Below are 12,011 nucleotides of genomic sequence, written 5' to 3' on the forward strand. Positions count from 1 at the left end.
ACTTTTGTGAATAGGGAGTCTACGTCAAGGCTTAAAAAGTTTTATGTTGTGAATGGTATATTGTGCTTCTCTGAATTTGTGACAAAATCTTCCGAATGTTAATGTGACTGGGAGAAAAAGTGCCTAAAAAATGGGGAAAGGAAAGGAGGCCCTGCTAACCAATTTAGAAGAAATTTGTTTTGTAATTGAAAGCTCCGGCGCATGAAACGATGGGTCTGAATGGAAGATTGTCTTTGTGAGTTTTGGGAAGGCCATTTCTTGATGTTTTAATAATCAGAGACACGACAGAATACAAATTTACCATATACAGAAAACCAACGTTCTCACTTTCATTTATTCACTACTTTAGCTATCACGACATTACTATCAAGATAGGTGTAGCTAGCAACCTATTCTTAAGAGCCTTACGAATTTGTTCCCCAGATTTCCTGGAAAAAGAATTTGAACTAATTCGCAAGCAACTTTCATCTTTAAAGTATCCTGACCATATAATTGAGAAAGCAATTCAAAAAGCAAACGTTAATTTTTTCTACCGATCCCCTAAAGACAAGACCAGAGACACACCCAACAATAAAATAAAAATTCCTCACCTGGAGACGATTAAGAGAGTAACCCACACCCTTGGGAAATCCAACCCTTTTGCATTTACCTACCCCCAAATACCTTAGCCAAATCCCTGATTAACGTCCAACAAAAGACATCTCCCAAAGACTCTGGGGTATATGAGATCCCATGCCAGGACTGTGACCAATCTTACATCAGATTTACAGGTAAATCACTTCCCCAGAGATTAATACAACACAAACGGTCAGTTAGGTATGGACAACAGTACTCTGCTATTTTCAACCATATAAATGACATAACCATAGAATAAACTGGAATTAGTCACGTGTAATTTATAGCAGCAACTGCCGGTACAAGAGTCAAATGATAGAATCGGCCTTAATAAAAGAGAACATCTCAAAAGGGGCGTGGATCTCAGATGTCGTCGACGAAGTTTTTCATTCAACCAAACGCTTAAGAAGATTAAAGGAAGATTATCAGCGGGGGTGACCTAAATTGGCTTACTTGTGGACGGATCTCTTGGTATAAATACCACCTTTTCTGTAAACTTTTCTCATTCATATACCTGAAGAGAGAGACAGCAGTCTCTGAAATATAGTACTTTTCTCTCTACATTTTGGTGTTTTTATGGGCTCCTTTTATTAGATATATGTATATATATATATATTTATTTATATATATATATATATATATATATATATTATATATAAATATATATATATTTTATATATATTGACAAAGGCATTAACTTCCGAGTTTTAATGCTGGCCTGGACTGCCATTTTTTTTTTCTACAATAGGATTAGGTAATGGGCTTTTATGCCAAGCCAGAGATTGCCATTTCTCCCCTTTTTTTCTAATAATGGCATTGCTTTTTTTTATATTTGCCACAGGTTACACCTTCTTTTCTTTAGTTTATTGTGTACAATGGCATTAACGTACTGGTCTTCATACCGTGCCAGAGCTTGCTATTTCGTTTGTGTAAGTGTGTGTGTGTGTGGTGTGTGTCTTTTGGAACTATGGCCTTACCTTCTGTGTTTTTATGCTGCACCAGAGGTCACCATTTCTCATGTTTTGTACAATGGCATTAAAACCTACAGGTTTGTATGCCACAACAGAAGTTGCCATTTCATTTTTTTAAATTTTTCCTCACAATGGCATAACTTATTGGTTTTGATGCCATATATCAGATGATGGAGATTGACATTTGTTTTAACAATGCCAGAGGTTACAATTTTTTCTTTATTTTGCTTAACTTACAGGTTGTTATGCCACACAACTGGTTGCCATTTTTTTTTAACATTGGCATGACCGAGTACCATTTATTTTGTTTTACAGATACAGGTATCAACCTATTGGTTTTGTTATGCTAGATGTTTCTTTTTTGCTTTCGTTTTACAAAGGCTTCTAATTGGTTTTTATGCCAAGTTTTTTGCTTTTTCATGAAGGCATTAACCTGCAGGTTTTTATGTCATGCCATGCCAGATGTTACTTTTTTTCTCTCTCTCTCTACAAAGGCATTAACGTACGGGTTTTACGCTGCACCAGTTGCCATTGCTGTTTATGAAGGCAGTTATTTATTGTTTTTATTTCTATACAGAAGTTGCGAATTTTTTGTTCAATAACATTAACTCACGGGTTTTCATACCATGCCAGATTTTGCCTCGTGTGTGTGTTTATTTATTTATTTATTATTTTAACATAACCATTAACTTGTAGGTTTTTGTCACTCGAGGAGTTGCTATTTGACTTTAGCTCTCTCTCTCTCTCTCTAAAGACCTTATCTTATTAAAGTTATGCCACAACTTAGGTTACTCTTCTTCTTGTACAGTATCATTAATTAGATAAGGACATTATCTACGGATTTGTATGCCATACCAACAGTTGCCATTATTTTTCAGTAAAGTTAACTGGGTTTTCATGCCACGTCCCGGGAGCTGTTTTTCTTCTCTGTTATAATGGCATATTGTAAGGACGACATTCGGGCGAATGTTCACCATTCCATTGCAAAAATCTGTGTATCCATATGACCTCTCTTTTCTTCCAGGAACTAAAATATAAAGCATTTTACGCCCTTTCTTTTGATGTATATATGTCGGGAATCCGTTTCCTCCATGTAATATTATTCATGTATTTTCGTCTGTGAAGAAGCATTCACAGCGGGGGCTGTGTCCCTTTTTGTTTATGTTTGTTCGTGTGTGCATGATGGATACTACGCTTCTGTCCACATGCCGCGTTATGTACAGCCTCATTTGCCAAATAAAGTTAGTATGCTTGCTCCCCTCATCATACTCAGTCCTCACAATTGGTGACCCAGGAGTAGGTGACCCAAGTGGTTTTGGCTTTGCCATTAAGGGACTAATTACCAATGCTCATCTTCAGAGAACCTTTAAGGGACCCATACGACACGTAGTCTAGGTTCTCCGGTACTCCTCGATGCCATTCACGACTTCTCGTCGTCCATAAGTGACAATACATGGAGAGTTCAGAGCATTCACTCAACTCCTCTGTGTCCGCCTCAACCACGCGATCTGTGAGATGATCCTTCTTCGTGCTCAAGTCCTACTCGATGCCTGTGCTCGCGCCCCGGACAACCTCACCATCGGAGCCCCACCACGTCAAGCTGCCGCCCTTCTGCAGTGAGGACATCGCAACCTTGCTTTAATGGGCAGAAATTCGGTTCCGGATCCACAGCATCACCTGGGATAGCACCAAGGCGGACTTCATTGCTGGGACCCTCACAGCGGATGCCTTCAAACGCCTCATCCCATGGATGTGCAGCCAGTGCGGGGAGTTGCCCTACAAAGGCCTGAAGAGGGAGCTCATCCAGGTCTTCTCCATCCCAGTTCCCCAGTGAGCCGCCCAAATTTACGACCTCGTGGTCAACCCCATGACCACCTCGGATCCCAGACTGGCCTGGCACAAGCTCCAGGACCTGGTCCTCCTGCCAGAGGTGGACCACCAAAGACGAAGGCAGGAGGTGAGCATCCTCCACCAACTCTTCCTTTGCCAGCTTGCGCCTGAAGTCCGAAGCCAGATCCCTAATGCCGAGACCATGGAGATGGAAAGTCTGGTGCAGCAGACTTTCGCGCTGTTTACAGTCACCCAAGCTGCAAAACTCTTCTCTCCTCTGTCAGCCAACAGCCTACAGCAGGACACAGTTGGTGCAGCATACCAGCGATTGCCGAAGCCCCTCCCAGACATTGGGTGGTGCCACTTCCAACCCCAGTTCTGCAGCAAGGCATGGAAGTGTGAGCGCCCTTGCTCCTTCTGCCCTTCAAAAAAACAATGGAGGCAGCACCCAAAACAAGCCCCCATGGCTGTGGCAGTAACGAAGTCCCAACCCAGGGGCTTCTACATCCAGGACAGCATCTTTGGCCTTAGGATGCTGGTTGATACTGGTGCCATGCAGTCGGTGTTCCCTTTGTTTGCAGAGGATCTCAGCCGTGCCCCCGACGACCCGACCGCCCTCGTAGCTGCAGATGGGACGCCCATCCGCACCTACAAGACCAGGGCCCAGACCATTGATTTCCTGGGCCAGACCTACACCTGGCCCTTCGTCCTCGCCAACATACGGACCCCTCTCCTTGAGGCGGATTTCCTCGCCCACCACAGCCTCTTGGTGGACATAGCCCACCAGCGCCTTCTCGATACCGAGACCTGCCTCTCCCACACACTTGCTAGAGGACCAAGGGTGCTAACCATCTGCTCCATCCTTCCCCACCAAAGATGTGCCTCCCTTCTCCAGGAGTTTCCGGACGTCTTCCACCCTGAGCTTCGCCAGGTGGCTGGGGCCATGCCCAAGCACAGTGTCTTCCACCACATTGAGACCAAGGGCACCCCGACACACGCCAAGTTCCGCCGAAGCTCCTCCAGGAAGCCAAGACTGCATTAAAAGAAATGGAGAAGATGGGGACCTGTAAAAAGGCAGCGAGTCCATGGGCATCCCCCTTCCACATGGTGAAGAAGGCAGATGGTATGTGGAGGCCCTGTGGTGACTACCGGCGCCTGAACCTTGTCACCACACCCGACAGCTACCCCCCGCGTAACATGCAGGACCTCACCGGGCCCCTTCACGGTGCCAAGGTCTTCTCCAGGATCGACTTATTAAAGTTGTATTTTCAAGTCCCTGTCCATCCCAATGACATTCTGAAGATGGCGATCATCATGCCTTTCGGATCCTTCGTGTTCACCTTTTCCACCTTTGGCCTGCAGAACGCTGGGGCCACCTTTCAATGCCTCATGGACAGGATCCTCGGTGACTTACCCTTCTGCGTCTGCTGCGTGGGCGATATTCTTATCTTTTTCAGATCGCCAGAGGAGCACCTGAACCACGTCCGGGCTGTCCTCAAGTGCCAACAGGAGAACGGACTTGCCCGTTTTAACAAATGCATCTTCGGCGCCAAGAAGGTGGATTTCCTCGGCCACGAAATTACAGCAGCAGGGGTTCGTCCCGTGGCGTCAAAAGGTGGCCACAGTGAAGTTCCCAACACCAATAACAGTCAAGGCCCTCCAAGAATTCATCGGGATGGTGAATTATTACCGAAAGTTCGTCCAAGACATTGCCCATACCATGTGCCCTTTGACCAAGGTCCTGAATGGCAAACCTAAGAAACTGACATGGGGAGAAGACCAGCAGCTCACCTTCGCCCAAACCAAGTCTTCCCTCAGCAGGGCCACCACACCAGCTCACCACCGATGCCAGCAACATGGTGTGTGGCGCCATCCTGGAACAGCTGGTCAATGGAGTCCCCACACCGCTAGCCTTCTTCAGCAAGAAGCTCAAACCCGCCGAGACTCACTACAGCACATTTGACCGCAAACTCCTTGCCCTCTACTAGGCCATCCGCCACTTCAAATATCTTCTGGAGGGCGTCCCCTTCACTATAAGGACGGACTACCAGCCGCTGGTCCATGCCTTCATCAAGGTGGATAACGTCTAGTCCGCAAGGCAGCAACGTCACCTCGTGGCTGTCTCTGAGTTCGGGTGCTCCATTGAGTACGTCCCCGGCAGAAGAAATCCCGTAGCCGACGCCCTCTCGAGGGTCAAGATCAACTTCCCTCACCTCAGTGTTGACTACGAAGACTGAGTGCGTGAACAAGCCATCGACCCCGAAGTACCAGCCTACCGGACAGCCATTCACCACCCTTCGCTGGGAGGAGATCCCCTTCGGCTCCCCCAGGATGACGCTCCTCTGCGATACCAGCACAGGGCGCCCTCATCCACTGATACCCGCCTCCTGCAGGAAACAAGTGTTCGATGTCATTCACGGCCTCTTGCACCCATCGCCTCACACAACAACCAGGCTCCTGACGGAGAGGTTCTTGTGGCATGGCATCAGGAAGGACGCTTGGAAGTGGGCCAGAAACTGCATCGCGTGCCATAGTAGCAAGACGGGAAGGCACACCGAATCAGGGATAGGCTCTTTTCCCCAGCCCAGGCGAAGATTTGGACACATCCATGTCGACGTCGTTGGGCCTCTTCCTCCATCCAACGGTTCCAGATGCCTCCTGACAGTGATCAACCAGTCTACCAGGTGGCCCAAGGCCACCCCGATGTCAGAAGCCATCGCAGATGCCTATGCCAAAGCCATCCTGACCAGCTGAATCAGCCGCTTTGGAGTGCCCGACAACATCACAACGGACCGAGGACCCGCCTTCACGTCAGAGCTCTGGTCTTCCCTGGCACGCCTGATGGGGACCAAGCACCACACCACGATGTCCTACAATCCCGCAGCCAACGGCATGGTGGAAAGGGTCCATCACTCCCTCAAGGCTTCCTTAATGGCACGCTGTCAGGGCCCCGATTGGAAGTCACAGCTTCCCTGGGTCCTCCTTGGTCTCTGCACCGCCCCTAGGGCCAATGTCGACCCTTACCCAGCAGAGAAGGTGTACGGGGAGGCCCTGACAGTGCCAGGTGAATTCTTCCCGGTGACAGTGACGATCCTGATATTCCCCTGGCTAGGTTGTGTGCAGCCGCCCAGAAGTTCATTCCCTGCTGCGAGACGTACATCGACAGGATTAAGCAGTTCTGCACGTGAGCCCTGGACTCCGCCCTTGACGAGGCCCTACTGGGCCCACACCGAGTCGTCCATTGGGAGGAGAAGGCATTCCTCATGTCAATCGGCAGCCGCGAGGACTGGGTCTCGATAGATCGCCTCAAGCCCGCCATCATCCCCGACAAAGGCAACCCCGCTGAAGGCCCTCGCAAAACCCCGATGCCGCTAGTTCCTGACAATGCCCCTAAACGTTGTTGAGGCCGCCTAAGGAAAGCAGCTGAACCCCCCAGGCCCACTACCAGGGGCGGCATCCTGCTTTCTGGCCCTGAAGACGACGAGGACACACAAGACGCCCCTTAACCAAGGGAATCACGAACCCGAGGACTCCTTCAGCTCCCTGCAAGGTTCCGTTTGTCATCCAACGATTCTACGTAATCATTGTCTTTGGGGGGGGCGGGGCGGGGAGTATTTGTAAGGACGACATTTGGGCGAATGTTCGTCCTTCCATTGTAAAAATCTGTATATCCATATGTCCTCTCTTTTCTTCCAGGAACTAAAATGTAGAGCATACTTCACCCTTTCTTTTGATGTATATATGTCGGGAATCCGTTCCCTCCATGTAATATTATTCATGTAGTTTCATCTGTGAGGAAACGCATTCACAGCGGGGGCTCTGTCCCTTTTTATGTTTGTTCATGCGTGCGTGACGGACACTACGCTTCCGTCTGCACGCCGTCTTATGTACAGCCTCATTTGCCAAATAAAAAAAAGAGCCCATGCTGACATAAGGCCAACTTAATCTCAAACAACAACTGAATAAAGTTAGTTCGCTCGCTCTCCTCGTCTTACTCAGTCCTCACAGCATCGCCTTACATGTTTTTATACCACGCTGTTAGATATTCCATTTAGTCATCGGGTTTTTATACCTGGCCTAAGTTGTCATTTTCTTCTATATGTAAAGGCACTAATTCACAGGTTTTATGTAGCTTTCATTTCCTATCTTTCTACAGCTCTTTGCATATATTCATAGTAATCCTGTTACGGTCTCCTATCTATGCCAATTTACCGTCATTTGAAGTTTTATATTCTTTTAACTTTACGGTTCACAACGCGAGTCGCTCTCTTATCTCTCAATAAACTCCTTGACATTGTTTCAAGATTATTGAAGTCAAGTAGTTTTCCATAGAGTTGAACATACTCCAATGTTTATATTTATTATATATTTTCCTTGAGATTCAGCAATTCTGCCTAAATATATTTTGTCATTTCTTCCTCTATGTATTTGTAATATAATTACTGTACTACACGTGCAAATTTGCACACACACACACACACACACACACACACAACACACACACACACACACTATATATATATATATATATATATATATATATATATATATATATATATATATATATATAGTGTGTGTGTGTGTGTGTGTGTGAGTGAAAATTGCAATGGAGACAACAGCAATTGATTTATATTCATTTATTTATTTTGCCATTAAATTCCCTTCCACGGAAGACTGTTGTTCTGCCGTAGTCCTATGAATATTCCGGCAATTATGAATGTCGTTCCAGATAAAAAAGAAAAAAAAACTACGAGTGTTCGGACTTAACCAGTTTGTAAAGAGCAAAATTTTAATGTTGATTACTAAAGTCAAATTGTTTATAAACAAAATCCGTTTCTCAGATGATGGAATAATGTAGTTAATGCATGAATCACATCTTTCTAGGGTTAAATTTATAAGAACGTAAATGAAGGTTTTTTAGGTGACGAGAAAGACGAAAGGTTAAGGAACCAGTGGAAATGTCATGCTGTAAAAATACTAAAACTACGCAATACGTTAGCCATCGTTCGGTTAGCCATATTCCGTTGTAATCACAGTATTCCACCATCCTAGAATTTAAAATAACCAGTACTGTTTCTCTGATTTAAGCTTAGGATATAAATTAATCAGGAATTGGAAAGGCGAGCATCGGTGAAATGTGAACATATTTAATTTCAGTAGTGGTGCTTATTTTTATTTACACATGGAAGCATGTCAGTGTGACCATTTACCTTTTCCAAGCAAATACTGTATTTGTGATGACAAACGATCCATATATGGAAGCGATGATTCACAGCTTGAAAGACAAGCCCAAAAGCACCTTGGATTGCAATATACAGATGAGGTTATTTAAACAGTACGGATAACTTAAATCTGGAACTACATCTCTAACCATTAACTTGCTACTGTTTTGTCGTAACTAGGAAAGGATATTAATTATCTTTAATTTTACTCGTGTGAATCATGTGCTAACGTTTTTTCCAGGTAAAATATACATTTGTATTTGAATTTATGATATTTTGCTAAGGCTATATTGACGATGTAGAAGCTCTTGTTTATACATTTATAAAAAATTACTGATCCTCTTCATGCTAAAACTAAAAGGACAACTGAGGAAATCCTGATTTTTAATGACATACTAGTTAAGCCTGTGCCTGCGGAAAGAGCCTCTGTAAAATTCTTCCGTGTACCATGTGCGTGAATATGCATTTATATGCGGAGACAGTGGCCTTCACGAATAAATTTCGGTGCAAAACTCACTGCTTACATCTTGTATTGTAATCAAATCAATTCTTTCTATCCGTCTACGTAAATTTCTACGGTTAAGCTTATTGCAAACCCACCATTTGGTAGTAGAAGAAAAACATTAGCACTCTTGCTTCATGACATAAAATTTACAAAGTAGCCTAGGTGTGACAGGGAAATTTGCAACCACATTATGAATATCGTTTGGCAAGACAAAAGTGAAAGGTTTGGATGTGCAGGCCCATTTTTTTTTTCTTTTACTTATACTGATAGCCAAGGGATGCAAAACTAGGTTGGTAGTGGAAGGAAGAGGCAAGAATGAAATACTACATACTTTAGTCTAAAGAATTTTTGGGTAAAACTTAACAAGCGAGAGAAAAAATTGTGATGACAAGTTTGTACAAGCCAGGAATGGAAAGTAATAAGACTGAAAAAGTTCTTGTGAGATTATGAATCTACCTGGCTAAGTTTAGAGGCCGAAACATGATTACTCTATGTTACCTAGACGTCAATTCCGAGAACAAGAAATTGTTTTCAAGTGCTGTGATCATTATAGTAAACGCTACTAATAAGAAAAGTTGGGAATTGATGCAGCTGTTTAGAAAAGTGCGACTTTTATTCGGAGCAAGGTGATCGAATTTTATGAGCCATAATGGATACTCGCACAAACTATATATGTTTGTGATAACTATATATTTTAAAAGAATTTACTGCTATATAAATATAAAGTATTAATAGACGAATTCTTTATCAGTGAAAACGATCACGGCCCCCCTCCCCTAAGATAAAAAAAAAAACCGTAAAAATTCCACGGCTCCCGTTAGCTTCAAATATAAATTTTGTTGCCTTTACCAGTAACAGAGGGTTTACACTTTTCTTGCTAAAGATGTTGAAAGGAGGTATAATTCCCGTCCCAATCGCTTTGAAAGTAAGCATGACTCTTCGTTTTAACCTTTAATTGAGAAACAGCACTGTAAGCCTCACATACAATACCCATACTATGTGGATTTTTCCTACGCTTTCAGTCCTTGTTTATCAGCTGTTTTAATGATAACATGGAACACTTTGATTAATGCATTTCAAGTTAGTAATTAGGACGAACTTTGAAAGATTAGACCAACGTGACCCAAAATTACCCGGCTTGATAAGGTGGGTTATGTCATACTTTAACCTCGCTGCAACTGAACGCATTTCTGCTGGTTTTCATCACGGTAATACCTAGAATAATTAAACTTGGCTTCGTCTAGAATTTTTTTGGTTGGCTAGATTAACCTGCGTTCTAGAAATTAACTGTTAAATACTAAGCCGAAGCCAAGTTGGATGAAAAATCGTAGTGTCAGATGGTTCTTTGATCTTGCCTAGACGGCAAAACTCTACCAGTAAGCCCATGTTATCTTGACGGTAGTGTCTTAAGTAGGTAGGTAGCTACTACTAAACAGTGTACCTAGTAATTTTACGTTGGCCGTAGTTTTGTTGATGCTTCAAATCATTGTCGGCTTTGTCATTTTTTCAATCACACGAATTTCTGATTTGGTAATCTTTTAGTTCCTTTTCGGCCTTCGTGAAAGAACCACTACCTTAGGCTAGATAGCCTAGGTAGAACCTACCTATAGGGTTTTATGGAATTTTTGCGAAAGATCAATAGCCTATTAGTAGGTACCTAGACTAGGCTAAGTCATAATAAGAATTCCTTAAACAAATGTGAAGATATACTATGTTAGGAAAAGTACTGTTTCAACTGGGATTAGGTAATTTTATCTGACCATAAGTACTAAGGCTAATAGGCTAGGGTAAACAAGCGACCGGACTGGCCAACCCACTGACTATCTCGTTTGTGGCCACCCTCCGAAGAAGTACTTTAACACCTCCTGACACTGGAGAGTGGAGATGGTCATCAGTCATGAGTTGTTGGTGGTGAGAGGAACAGCTCGAGACCTCTACTCTCCTTTCAAAGTAAGCATTTTCTCCAAGGTTAGAAATTAAAGCCATAATTTAAGATTAAACAGAGGGTAATGAAAAGTGTGACCAAATGCGGTGCACACTACCCCCATGATGCTTTCAAAATTTTTACTTTTAACTAAAATGTTTCGAAGATTGATGCCATCTCGATGTTTGCAGAGTTGCTTGTGTCAACAAACTTCCCATTTCCTGTGCTAAATCCGCACCCCACTTGTACCCATAAACGCTGAGGCACTTTCATCACAACAATCGTAAACACTTGAATTCCAACCACTACTTATCTAAGGGAACTACAATTTTTAGTAGTAGAAGAAGAAGAAGCGTGCACTAGATAATTATTTAAATAAATAGTTAAATGGCAGTATAAGGTCATGAATTGCATAAATATTTTTACATACTATTCATGATTATTAATTTGAAAATATCGCTGTTAAAAAAGTAACTAGATTCCTGACTCAAATATCAACAGTTTTGCTTGTGAACGGTACCTCCGGCGTTCTTCGCGCTCTTCAATTGTTTATCAGTGTTGCCAATTGGTATGTGTTTACCCTCCTAACTGGGTATAAGACTTACACAAAACCAGAGAAATAAGTGAAATTAGTGTATCTGTTTGTAGTAGGGTAAACAAAAGCAGACGATCCATCGTCATCGCGTGGCCAGGCCTTATTCACTCGATAATTAATTGGTGAAACAAGAATACAATTACAACTTTAAGCATACCATTCAAAAGATTGAAGTTTCGTCAACATAATGTGATATATGAAAGCCCCATACGAACTAAAATAAGCATGTGAGCTCTTCGTAGAATATGTTTTCAAGGCAGTTTTTGAAATCCAATATGGCGGCTACGTTTTGCATGGACGGTTCTCATCAGTGACGGCCACCATCTTTCCCCAGCCTTCCCAGCACTCA

General features: G+C 43.4%; 1 protein-coding gene and 1 long non-coding RNA gene across 5 annotated transcripts in view; one reads left to right on the top strand and one right to left on the bottom strand.

Moving 5' to 3' along the window:
• The window catches only part of LOC135219427 (choline/ethanolaminephosphotransferase 1-like), a 433,147-nt gene that overhangs the window by 361,394 nt on the left and 59,742 nt on the right, over positions 1 to 12,011 (bottom strand). The gene's annotated exons all lie outside the window — the stretch shown is intronic.
• LOC135220225 (uncharacterized) overlaps positions 10,121 to 12,011 on the top strand; it is a 29,711-nt gene continuing 27,820 nt past the window's right edge. The window contains exon 1 of the long non-coding RNA XR_010315615.1: positions 10,121 to 10,289. This is a non-coding gene — a long non-coding RNA (uncharacterized LOC135220225). The remainder of the gene's footprint in view (positions 10,290 to 12,011) is intronic.

Source organism: Macrobrachium nipponense, chromosome 1, assembly GCF_015104395.2.
Source record: "Macrobrachium nipponense isolate FS-2020 chromosome 1, ASM1510439v2, whole genome shotgun sequence".
NCBI classification, from domain to species: Eukaryota; Metazoa; Arthropoda; class Malacostraca; order Decapoda; family Palaemonidae; genus Macrobrachium; species Macrobrachium nipponense.